This window comes from Mus musculus, chromosome 13 (assembly GCF_000001635.26).
Source record: "Mus musculus strain C57BL/6J chromosome 13, GRCm38.p6 C57BL/6J".
Taxonomy (NCBI): domain Eukaryota; kingdom Metazoa; phylum Chordata; class Mammalia; order Rodentia; family Muridae; genus Mus; species Mus musculus.
Genome location: NC_000079.6, coordinates 109,161,288 through 109,174,166, shown reverse-complemented (window position 1 = coordinate 109,174,166; position 12,879 = coordinate 109,161,288). Strand labels below are relative to the sequence as shown.

Below are 12,879 nucleotides of genomic sequence, written 5' to 3'. Positions count from 1 at the left end.
ACAGTTAGAGGCAGGAGATAAGCATTGCTGGTTGTGCAGCCCTAGCTGGGGAGAACACTACCTGGGGTCTCATAGAAAGAATGGGTCTCTTTACCCACCCTGGTTTTCTATCGGTGCACAGTATTCAAGAGATACTCAGAGCAACTGTCTCATGTAGGAGGTAGTACACTTTGGTCAAGAGAATACATGAAAGCCGTAGAATGCAATTATTTCACTTCTCTTGGAAGAGAAGAATGCAAGGCTAAAAGAGGTAACACAGTTTGTCCCAGAGTACAGCACACATTGTCCCTTCATTTATTGGCTCTTGTGCATTTCGAGGATAGAGGCCAGATATTCAAAACACTAACTTCCCTAGCTTGCCTTGCAGTTGGGATGGCCTCTCGAGAGACTGATCTATCCAATGAGTCATAAAGTTTGGCTGGACTAGTACACCTTTGCCTGCTTTAGGAAGGTATGGGATGACGTTTTCTGTCTTTCTCTCTCTTCCATGGATTGAAAGTCGATATGAAGAACCTAGCTATATGAGCTAGTGTAGACACAGGAAGGTAGTCCTAGGACCATACTGAGACATGGCAAGTGGCTGATTCTTTTTGTGATTTCTTTAGTTGTTTAAAAATGTTTGTCGGTTTTTTTTAGTGGCCTGAGACCCTCCTGAATGATACTGAGATATAAGGGGAAGAAGCAGAGTTGTAATTAATTTTGTATTTCAGAATGCTCAGGGGCAAAGCCTATTTTATTTCATACACATTCATTTAGTAGTATCCAATGTTTCCTGTGCTCTAGCTATCACTAGGACATAGAGAATGCTGGGTAGAGGGCAGGGAGTCCTGTATACAGAAAAAAAATATAATCTAGAGAAGAAATGAGTGAACATGCAATTCCAATTTAAGGAGATTCAGGCTATAACAGATTGCTCATAATAGCAGAGAAGCTACTTGGGAACAAGACAGGGAGAGAGGGCTTCCTTGAGGTGGCCTTTTCTTGTAGCAAAGTCATCCATTAAAAGTAGTAGTTAAGCAAAAGGAAAGGCTTGGAGGTGAAACATTTCAAGGCATTAGAAGACTGGTGCACATAGAGGAAGACCATGTAGAGAAGATCCAACCTCAGCGAGACAAGCTCAGTGAATGTATCAGGATATGTATGATGAGAAGGGACTAGGGAGAGGTACAAAAAGCCTTCTAGGGGGATGAACAAAGCCAGTGAAGAAGAGCCTGCTCCCCCAAGGTGATGTGTTGGGCTGAATCTAGTAACAGGTGCTAGGAAGCTTTTGAGGACTCACACATGGGAGCAACAGGTCAGGTCTTCAGAGACTTCAACACATCTGTCTATGGAGCAGACATTAGTGAGGAGAGGAGGATGGAGGGAGGGCTGGACCATATTATGAGAAGGCATGGTTAGGCACTGTCTGCAGGATGCTAAGGATGCAGAATCAAATCAGTAGGCATAGAGTCTACAGGAGAAGTGAGGGGATGTCCCTAGTCTCCCAGGCTGCTGGTGACAAGAACACTGGTTCCTGGCATTCGTGACAATATGAGAGTGCAGCTCGGGACAGGGAGTCCAGGGACCAGGTAACTGTGATGGAGAATATATGACATGCATAGAAGGAAAGGAAATGACAACTGCTTTGAACGGCACGTGGGAAATTAGGGTTCCTTATTTGGAACTCTGATAGACATCTGTTGTATTAAAAAGAGAATTTTCCCAGCCCTTAAACGGAAATCACCCCCCCCCAGGACTTTTTCAGTACAGCTTTTATATTGCATAAATATATTTGAGCAAAGGGCTAATAATCATGTTATGTCCATTTCAATTTCAAATGGCTATAAAATGATGTGTCTCATTACCTCAGAGTCAGGACTTGTACACACACAGAATGCCACCAAATGTCAGTCAACTTATTTTTTTTCCTTCTTTCAATGTTAAAATGATTCATTTCAGGTCGTTTAGAATGTTTTAAAATTTCTGAATATAGAGCATGTTTCATTCCTACCTGTGCTCTGCTGCTAAACAGTTCTTTTAATCTATTTTTTTCCCTTTGTGATGAAGGTAGACAACAGTACAATTGCTTGTTTATAGTCATAAATGACCTAATGACCGTTCCAGCCAAATGTCTAATGAAATGTTAGTTTTCACAAATCAACTTTTGACATGCTTCCAAAAGCATCTTTTAAATGATTCCTAGTGTTTCTGTTCAGGTTTCGGTAATTGTATAAAAAATATGCATTTTTTTTCTTTTACCCCAGGAAACATATGGCGTAAATGCTTTAGGAAGCATGAGTCATGCCTTTGATGAGGCGGCCACTGAAGAAGCAGCTCCTACTGCCACAGTATAAATAGCGTGATAAGCCCTATCGAAGGTCAAAAATCTAATTTTAAGATACGTATTTTAAGAATTGTTATTTTAGCCACCTTGCCATGAATTAGAAATGTGGTCTGTTTATGTCTCACATTGACATTTTCTAGTGTGTCCTCCTTTCCTTCTTTCTTTCCTTCCTTTTTTTAAGCAAGAGAGATGAAAACCTCATTTTGTCATATTGCAAGTCAAAAATCTCTGAGATTTTGCAGTGCCAGAAAAAAAAAAAAATCTCATCTGCCCATTTCCTGCCCCCTTCTCTCCCCTCCCCCAGAAAAATCCTTTCACCTCCCAAACAACATCTAAAAATACTTTTTCCCCTTTGCTGTTAACTGCTCTCTTGAAACTTGAAGCTGTGTCTGAAGAACTAGGTTGTCAATGTTTCTGATTTCCCACCTCCCTTCTGGTTGTCTTTCTTCCTCTCCCAGGCGGACACCTGAGAGTAATCCTGGATGTGATATTGTGTAGGTTATCTCTGCTTAAAACTGTTCCTGCGTAGACTGTACCATTGTAGGAAATAGAATGTGCTTCCTCCAGCCATCTCTTTCTTCCTTTTAAAGATTTGAAAATAAAATGTAGTTGTTAGTTTCTCTCTCTCTCTCTCTCTCTCTCTCTCTCTCTCTCTCTCTCTCTGTGTGTGTGTGTGTGTGTGTGTGTGTGTTTGTATTGTGCCATGGGCATGTCTGCTACCTATGAAGACCAGATGAGGGTGCCAGGTTTTCTTCAAGTCTTCATGACACTTAGTACTCTTTAATTCCTGAGCCATCTCTCCACCAGCCAGTCATCTTTTCCTCCCTGTCAGCTTACATCCAGTGAATACTGACAATCATAATTGATTAAACATCTATGCCATACAGGGAGTTTGACTGATCACTGAAAGTTTGGGTCATTTGCATACTGTTTGTAATTAGCCCTGGGTTAACTGGAATTTTACTTGCCTGGATTTCTAGATATAAGGAAATGGGTGAAAAGGTTAATTTTGGTCTTCTACCTGTTATTTAGCCTTCAGACACACTCTTGGGCAGCTCCTGAATTCTTGGCATTCTTGACTGAGTCAGGAATTTACTTCTATCAACTAGTCATTGCATTTGTTGAGCCAATAGGTTGACAATGCCTTAGCTTGCTTTCAACCTGGCAAAATATCTGGGGAAGAAAAAAAAATCTCACAAATGATTTTTAAAGACAACTCTGTTGAGGTTTGTGTTTGTAATTCCCAAAAATAAGTTGTTTTCATTTGAGCCAATATCCCATTCTGTAGCTCAGGTTGGCCTTGGATTAACTCACTATGGAGCCTTGGTTGACACTGACTTCATGGTGATGGTCTTGCCTTTGCTTACACAGTGATGGGATTACAAGCCTGCACCTCCATTCCTGGCCTCATAGTATTAAAAGAGATGCTGATTGAGAATAATATTAGAAACAAGGAACAGGATAAGGACTGTCTAAATTATCCACATTTCCCACCCCCAAAATATTGAAGACTAACATGGATGTATTTAATTATAGTCTTTCATGATATATATGTGCATATTTGTATATGTATATGCGTGTATTTTTAAAAAACTGATATCACATTGCTTAAACACAGATCATGAGTTTCTCACTTAGTAATTTATGAATATAATTTTCCATATTTCAAAATATATTTTGAAATTGATCTTTAAATATTTGTGTTATAGAATATGCACTGGTTATTAACCTACACATTATAATCTAGTCTGTTCATATTGGAAATTGCTATTTTTCTATATAGGACTTCTGCCATATTTTCTTGATTGAACTATGCTTTCTTGTATGGCCAGAATTGTGCTAGGGCCCCCAGCATTCTTGTCCACATATGTATACAGCCTACATAATTCCCTTCTCTTTTATGAGACACTGGCCTGGAAGCCTAATGATCAGTTCTCCCCATGACCGGTTTATAGAATATGGAGGATGGGAATCAACAATCCTGTATCAGGTGCTTTTGAGTTAATCGAAAGGCTGGTTATCTTGGCTGGGTCTGACTTCAAGAGGAAGTCAATACCAGCTGAGTAACTAGGCCCTTCCTAAAAGGGGCACGTTCTCCTGCTGGCCTTGAAGGAGCCCATGGGTATTCTGAGAGGGGGGTATAAGAGGGTAGGGACAGCAGACAGCAGCAGGAGCAGAAATAACCCCAGATCGACCTTCAGCAAGGAAGCGGAAACCAGTCCTATAATTCCAGGAACTGACTGCTGCCTATGGCGTGGAGGAGCCTGGGAGAAATCTCAATCAGAAGTCATGTGAATGAATAGAATGAGCACCTGCTTGCAGCCTGTGAGGCCCCTGGGGCCAGGTCATCTGAGCTGGACTCCCATGTCAGAGAAACTAAGGTACCGAGTGATGCTTGAAGCCCCCTGGCTACACTCATTTGTTACTCAGCCATATGGAAACCTGGGCCACTTCTGCTCTCCCTTCCTGCAGCAGCTTCTCTTCAGCCTGCAGGTCTGAGCCATGAAGTCCTGTCCCCAGGGCTTCTCCCATTTAGGGTACTTGCTTTTTTTTTTTTTTTTTTTTTCTACACCAAGAGCAACCCCAGGACAATAGTAGTTGCTTTTTTCCCCCCTTTCATGTTTGCATAGTTGACAATGGTGAATATCCAGGCCCAGATAGGCGAGGACATATTTGTTCAATGGCTAAAATACATAGGGAAATCTGAAGAAAGGCAACTGGCAGGAACCGTAACAGAGTCGCCAACACAAGATGTGGTTTGAACAATATACCCAGTGAGTGTCTCATAACGTATAGCGTTTAATGTATTATCTAAAACTGGTCACACATCAAAGTGACACAGAAATCCTATTGAAGCAAGATTCACTGAATAATTCATGAGTGCGTTAGCTGTGTGGATTCGGAACCTGCACGCATATACAATTTGTTACACAACCTTGTCAGTTTTTATGTGAATATGGGAGTGAAGGAAACTGCACATTTATGGTAATTGTCAGTTATTGATCACCTTGGAAGGAAACAGAGTTCTTCCCAGGGTTTCAATGCCTGGTTAGTGCCCACAATTCTGAAAGTGGTTACGGTCAGGGTTGTTGCATGACTCATAGACTGCAGGAGGTGAGCATGCTACTACATACTAATGACATCTGGCTAAATCCTCTCTTTGATTTGAAATGGGGCAAGTAGATGGGTAATATTTTAATTCCACACTTAAAACATTAATTCAGAAAAAAAAAATAAACACAGAGGCCCAGTGACTCTCCAACTCTGTATGATGACTAGGAAAAGATGATGGCAAAGCTGGATCTTTGAGTATGCTAATATATGCTTAAATTATCTCCCTAACCCATTACACTCGATTTACCGCTGAATGCATTGAAAACGGCCAGTGTCGGTGAAATTTATATAAAGCGAGATATTGCATCTTCTCCATTGTTGGACATGGACAAGGGGCTTGGAATTATTGTCTAAATCTAACCAGTTTCTTCTAGGAACTTATAGCAGAAGAGCAGAAAGAATTCAAGAGTGGTTGTGTTTCATAAGAGTCACCTGAAATGCTTGTTTTGATATTTAGCTGTCCCAGACCATCCCACTGAAAATTCTGTGTGTGTGTGTGTGTGTTGGGAGTAACAGACTTTCATGCAGTTTTCATTTCCTTTTTTCCCCCTCTTCATATGGGGGAATGAACTTAAAGCTATCTATGTACTATAAACTACGAGTCACTGAGTAATATACCTGCATGTCTTAGCTTTTATTTTGAAACAAGGTCTCACTAAGTTGCTCAAACTAGCTTCAAATGTATTATCCTCCTGCCTTTTGAACAGGTACTGAAACTACAGTTAGGGACCTCTAGAAATTGTTAACCTGTGCTTTAAAAAGGGGTAATAATCAATAGAGGAGATATAGATCACCTAACTCTCTTGCAGAATGATTAAGCAGAGGACTAGAGCATTGGTTATCACTGTTCCACCTGGGACCAGAGGTGCTTTTCTGATGTGCTGTACTCTGTCTGACTCTTGGTGGATACAAAGTTCCCTTGTCAAGAACATCTTATAATGCAAATGAGACAGGAAAGCCATGATGCCCACTGTGAGTCATGAGGGATGTAATCCCTCAGCCTCACCTCAGAAGAGATTGCCAGCCAGGGGACTAGCTACTTGTTCAAACTGCAGATGCAGCATGCTCTGCAGGGAGGCAAGTGAACCGAGGGTGTCTCAGGAGAAACAGCAAATCTGGATTTGCATATAAAATCATGTGATTTTAATATTGGGCTTTGACAATGTAATTTGGAATTTATCTATGAGATGCCAGTTTTCAAGTTATACCTGAGCACTTCAGATTGATTTCTCATAGAATTTGAGAAGCAAGAGAACCTATCTCATGGACAATAATGGCGGCATGACAACATGTCTGTGTATTTAGGAGGTGAGAGATGGGAAGGAAGATCTATCCAAACAGGGACAGTGCTTATAGATAGGCACTTGTAAAAGGCAGGGGCTGGCTGCCTTTGTAAGACAAGCTTTGAGAGGGGAAAGTATTTCCCAGTATTTTCAACACTAAAACAGAAAATTAGATTATTCCCTGCACCTTCTTGCTCTAAAATAGGTTTTCATGTCTTTGTATCTTTGTGTATGTATGTAATTATAATATAATTAAAACATGTCTCCCTAAGCCCTCTCATATATCCCTCTCTGCTGTCCTTCAACTCCTTGGCCTCTTTAGTTTCAGTTATTTTCATTTCACAAATATATGTATATGTATGTGTGAGTGTATGTGTGTATGTACACATATATCCATATAGGAATATAATAAGCTCCTCAATAACTGGGTGGACTTGAACTCTGGGGCACTCTCTAGGTGAGGTGATGGAGAAGCAAGATGGAGATCAGTGGAAGACAACTTTTGGGACTGTGGGCATCATTTAAAACCCTCAAATATCAAGCCACTTCCCTTTCTCAAGGTGTGAGGTTTTGTTGATGGAGTTCCCCTTGTCAGGCAAAAGTCCTGGAGAGCACCAGTAATGCCTAAGCCACCAGAAAACCTCCATAATCCCAGCCCAGTATCTCCATATGGCAAATTTGACAGAAGTCTGCTCTGAAAGTCTTTCCTGAAGCTATTGACTTGTGCCAAGTTGCTCAAAACACCATGGTAGTGCCAGTCCCTCTGCCCAAATTACTGTGATCAAATAATAGGTTGAGGTTTCCAGCCTAGCTTCTTAGCAATAACATCATAAACACAAAACTGTAACTTATGAACAATGACTAGAAACTTCCACAAGCCTTTTGTTTTATAATAGGTCACTGGAATGTTGATGATAAACAACCACAACAGTTTTAAGATCCACTGGTGAGTGTCATAAAGACCAATTCTTCTGACGTGACAAGATGACTCATTGGGTAGAGGCACTTGTGCTCAGGTCTGAGGGTTTGTACTTGATCTCAGTATCCCAAACAATGGCAAGAAAGACAAAACCAACTCCCAAGAATTCTTCTATGACCTCTATACTGTGAGCTAGGCCATGAATAACATATACATGGACTAGCATACCTGCACATGCGTGTCCATATACACACAGAGAGAGACAGACACAGAGAGACAGAAAGAGACTGAATTTAAAAAAAATGTAAAAGAGCAGTGGTGTTGGAAAGATGGCTCAGTGCTCTTGCACAAGACCTGAGCTTGGTTCCTAGCATTCACTTGGTAGCTCACAACCTCTCTTAGGTACCTGCAGTTCTAGGGGATTCCCATGCTCTCTGCTGGTCCCCGCAGGCTTCTGCATGCACATGCTATACAAAAACGCAAAAAAATCACACAGGTAAACTATATATATATATATATATATATATATATATATATATATATATATATATATATTTGTTTGTCTATCTATCTCTCTATATAAACAAATAAATCTTTAGAAACAAAGAATACTTGTTCCAGTGAAAGCAAATCTTAACCACAAATATGATTTTAGTAACAAAGCTGGTTGATTTTTTATCCCTAAAGCTATTTCCTATTCTGAAAAACACCATGTGAAAAATATCCACTGGTGGTTACCTCACCCAATAAAGGAAAGGCCCTAGTGAGAAAACATTGCTTTACCACAGCTACCGGGAGCTGACTTCTCCTTCTTACTTGGTTCATTGTACTTTGAAATGAATTTGGTGTTTAAAAATGTAATGTCATGATAGGGTATTATGAAGACTCACCCATGTCATTGTCTGGAAGCACTCCTGGTGGTCCAGGTTAGACTCTCCATATTATGGTTGTGAGTTCTATTACAGTAACTTATTTCAATTACGCTGTTATTTAGTTAACGTGGACACATAATGCGTATACTGCAGTAGGATCTATATTTTTCTTTCCTTTTTTTAAAAAGATAATTCACTGTACACATTTTATTTACAGTTTTCTACACTGTCTTAATATGGATGGGACCACTTTTCTACTTGAGCCATTGTAACCAAAGCTAAATAACCTAAGAATACAAAGCGTTAAAAGACGGCATAAAGATACAAATGCAGGCATACTAATTCTAGTTAGGAATGGAATTTTGGTGTTACATTTTTATAGTCCACAATTATGTTCAGGAATCACACAGACTTAGATCACTGATTTGAATGAAATGCATAAATTTGTAGCAAAGCTTTGTAGTTACAAAACAAAAAACAAAAAAAATTATCAAAGAATGCACAAATTTAATGTTTATTCCACCTTTCTGTCATATTCCTGGATCCTTCACTAATGTTACATGAGGAAAAAAAAAAAAACAAAAGCAAAACAAATGAAAACCTGAAATCAGAATCACTAATGTTATCAAGGAGGGAAGCAAATAAATTAAGTCTAGCAGCCATCAGCAAGAGGACAGAGAGGACAATGCTGTGAAGGGAGACTGGAGGTTGCTGGAAAGCTTTACTTAAGACTCTCACACCAGCAATGTCCTATGCCACTCCTGTGGAGTGGAGCAAAACCAGTTCTTTCCTGCTAAAGTAGTAGAAATGCAAGTTCTTTTTCGAATACTATAGAAAGGCAAATGTGTGTGTCATGGTAATTCTAATCAGCTGTTATGGAGCTGGCCAGGAACACATCTGTGGGTTCTGGGGTGATGTCTACTGTATGTAATTCTTTGATTGGGATAGTGGACACACTAGCAAAAATTGGGGGTGGGGGAGGAGAATGAACACAGAAATACAAGAGAAAGACAAATGAGACTTCTCTTCTATCTTAGCAACACTTGGATGGAATCAACTCCGGTGCCGTCCACTCTGCTTTGATGAGGCTTTGGTTCAGCTCCCAATCTCGATTGCATGACGCAGTCTCCTGTGAGAACGCTCAGAAGGTGTCTTCTTAAACAACAAACCTATTTTTAGTGGTGGAGCCGCTCTTTGTAGCTGTGTCTGCGTGGGACTGATAACCAATCACTGTCTTCAGAAGAAGTCCTAACCTTTCCTTGTATACCCTCCCCCTATGTGTGTGACTGCATCTGTTTTCACACTCAGTAGTCCATATTGCTATCTTATCACCTTTAGCTCTAACTAACATTAACAACAGCTCCACACACATCATCACTCTGGCCATCAAAAGATTCTCCAATAATTCACAGCAGTGTCTCTAGCCAAAAGGGATCAAGGTCACTTCGTCTCTGCTGCTTGTTCAGTGTAATTAGCCATCCTTGTTTGTTCTCATCTTTCCACATAGGCTCAATGCCATCCTTAAAAAGTGAGTAGTCACAGCCAGGCATTAAATTACTAGACAACTGGATATGGTTATATAGAGCCCAAAAGTCTTCAACAGTATCAAACTAAGAGATCAATCGCAGGTTTGCTTGCCAAGTTTTGCTTTTATCATTTTTAAAAAACCAGAGTGCCCACCTGTTCTGTAGAGGGTGTTTAAGATAGTACTCTGGGTTAGCACCTCCTGATTAGACTCTGTTTTTTCTTCTTCCACAGGTCAGGGATTAGTGGTAGGGGTGGTTTCTGGTTCCACAGTCGCCATCTTAGATCGATCCTATTTTTCTTTTTGTTAAGTTTTTACAGCCCAAATGTGATGGTCCCAAAGAATTTCTAATGACATAGCAGAGTCCTCTTAAAAGCAGTTACCAAACTGCTTATATACTGGGGTCCCATTTTCAAAGAAAAAGATTCATAAAAGTGGGAAACATACCAAGTGTTAACAATAAATAACCCTTAATGATAGGATTAAGACCGAATAAAGGGAAACAAAACCACAATACGGTGCCTCATGCCCGTTAGGGTGGCTATTAACAAAGCATTTTTAAGGGAAGATAATGGATGAATAGAAATATCTCTATAGCAGAAGTCACTTACAAGGTTCGTTATAGAACATGGGCAGAGGAGGTAGCTTGCTTGGTAATATGATTGCCATAGAAGCTGAAGACCGGAGATTCATTTCTAGCACCCACATATAAAATGCCGGGTGGAGGTTAGAGCTGTAATTCAGTGCTTGAGGGACTGGACAGAAGAATATCTGGAGCTCTTTGGAGCCAGCCACCCCAGCTGAATTGGTGAGCTCTGGGTTCAGTAAGCTACAATGGCTCAAAAGCTGCGATGAAAGATTGTGGAAGATGATGGAAATCAAGCTTTCTCACCCATGTGAATGCACACACATATGAAGGGGCACTTAACACATAAGCACACACACACTTGTGCCCCCCCACACACATACAATTTAAAATGCACTACATTTATTTCTTTGATCAGTAAGCAGATGAAAAAACTACGTTAAGGCAAAATTCATCACTTATTCAATTAAACTATTATTGTTTTCATCTGGGAAACTGAATTTTAAAGCAGAGAATGCTTTTTTTCAAGAAACAATCTTTATGAGTTATAAGAGATTATTCCAGAAATGTGGAGGAAGAAAAATATCAGATTATAGGTCATCTGAAAGGGGAAATGGAAACAGAGGGGCTCTAATTAAGGAGGGAAAGATAAGGAGAAGGGTAAAATAGCAGTAAGAATGTCTGAGTTGTTGGTCAGGGTTGTTCATGTTGCAGAACATCATGGGTTACCTCTATTGCCCTTGCTGCCCCCCAAAAGATGGAAGTTTAGTCCATATTGATGAAGTCGCCATTTACTTTGGGTACAGGGAAACCATGGAGCTGGAGCTGACCTGAAAACCTCTTCCCTGAGATCTTGCTTTCTTGGTACCAGAATGTTCCATATAGGCTTCCAAAGGTGAGAAGCAACCTACAGTTCTACCCAGCTGATGCCTATCAACCGCAACTATGACCAGCATGGCACAAAGACTCTAGTCCTGCACCAACTTTAACAGTAACCACCAGTTCTTTAACTGGACTTATGAACCACTGAACAAGAGGGAAATCATGCCTGCTACTAGAAACCTAACCAACCACTCAGGCATAATGAAGTCAAGGATGTCAGAGAAAAAACTTACAACTACCACTTTATTGAACCAGTACAGTCTTTAACTATATTCTAAATAGTTGCCCTTATACACGCAGACGTATCTTTTATCAAGGATATGTCTCCTTGCAAGAGATTGGTACCATTAAGAAAAACCACATCCAATTCAAATGCAGAGCTGTGGAGCCTAGTTCCAGTGCATCCATCTAGAAAACAACTCCTGCCACTGTGGCTGGGGGGATCATTCCTGAAGGTAGAGCAGAAGGATTGTAAGAACCAGAGGAACATAGGATGTCTACTCACCATGTCTCCTAGGAATGTCAGAAGCTATGCCCACAAAGTCTCACCAACATGTCTCCCTAAACATAACCTGACCAAGAGCACAACATCAGACATGCTAACTCGGATGGGAGGAAGCTCTTGAGGCCTCAGCTCTATACAAAGAACAACAGGCAACTAAGGGAAGCTGAGAGTGGGAGACATAGTCTCCCCGAGAGATGAGCACACCCATTGGTTATCCAACACCAAATGGTCAGCTCTGAAAACGTATGAGCACAAGGAATGTTATACACACTGTGCAGGTTGTATTGATGTGTTCAGGAAAAATACACATAGAGACACATAGACACAGACACGTATACATACTGTATGTAACAAAGGAAAGAGGAGACTACGGCATTGAATGAAAACAAGCAAGAGGATACATGGGAAGGTTTGGAGGAAAGAAATGGAAGTATAAAGTGGTATAATTATAATTTCAAAAAACAATAAAATAAAAATAACAAAGAAAGTCTTTACCAAATACAAGCTAGTTCCAGACCATTGCATGGTATGGAGTGGGGTCCTAATTATTTTATTTATATAATTTTAAACTAATGTGGTGTGACTTTAAAGGGAGAATGAAAAACTTAAACACTATTTGGACAGCAAGGAAAACAAAACAAAATGAATACAGACAACAAGATACCATAGAGGACTAGGAATCTGTTTGGCTCTGTGCTTATTAAATTGATTGTTTATGTACACAGGATGTAGCATCCATAAATCCTCATCTATCTTATTTGTATTTTAAATTCACTTGTTTTAGAAAGTAAAAAGAAGCTTTGCAGTCTAATTCTTATGAATGTCAAACTCCTGAGTTACAATTGGTGAGCTTTTTCAAAAGGATGCTAC

The 12,879-nt window shown here is 40.1% G+C and overlaps 1 protein-coding gene and 1 pseudogene across 2 annotated transcripts in view; both read right to left on the bottom strand.

The window, feature by feature from the left end:
- Pde4d (phosphodiesterase 4D, cAMP specific) overlaps positions 1-12,879 on the bottom strand; it is a 1,301,793-nt gene that overhangs the window by 781,803 nt on the left and 507,111 nt on the right. The gene's annotated exons all lie outside the window — the stretch shown is intronic.
- Positions 9,474-10,327, bottom strand: Gm18923 (predicted gene, 18923; annotated as a pseudogene).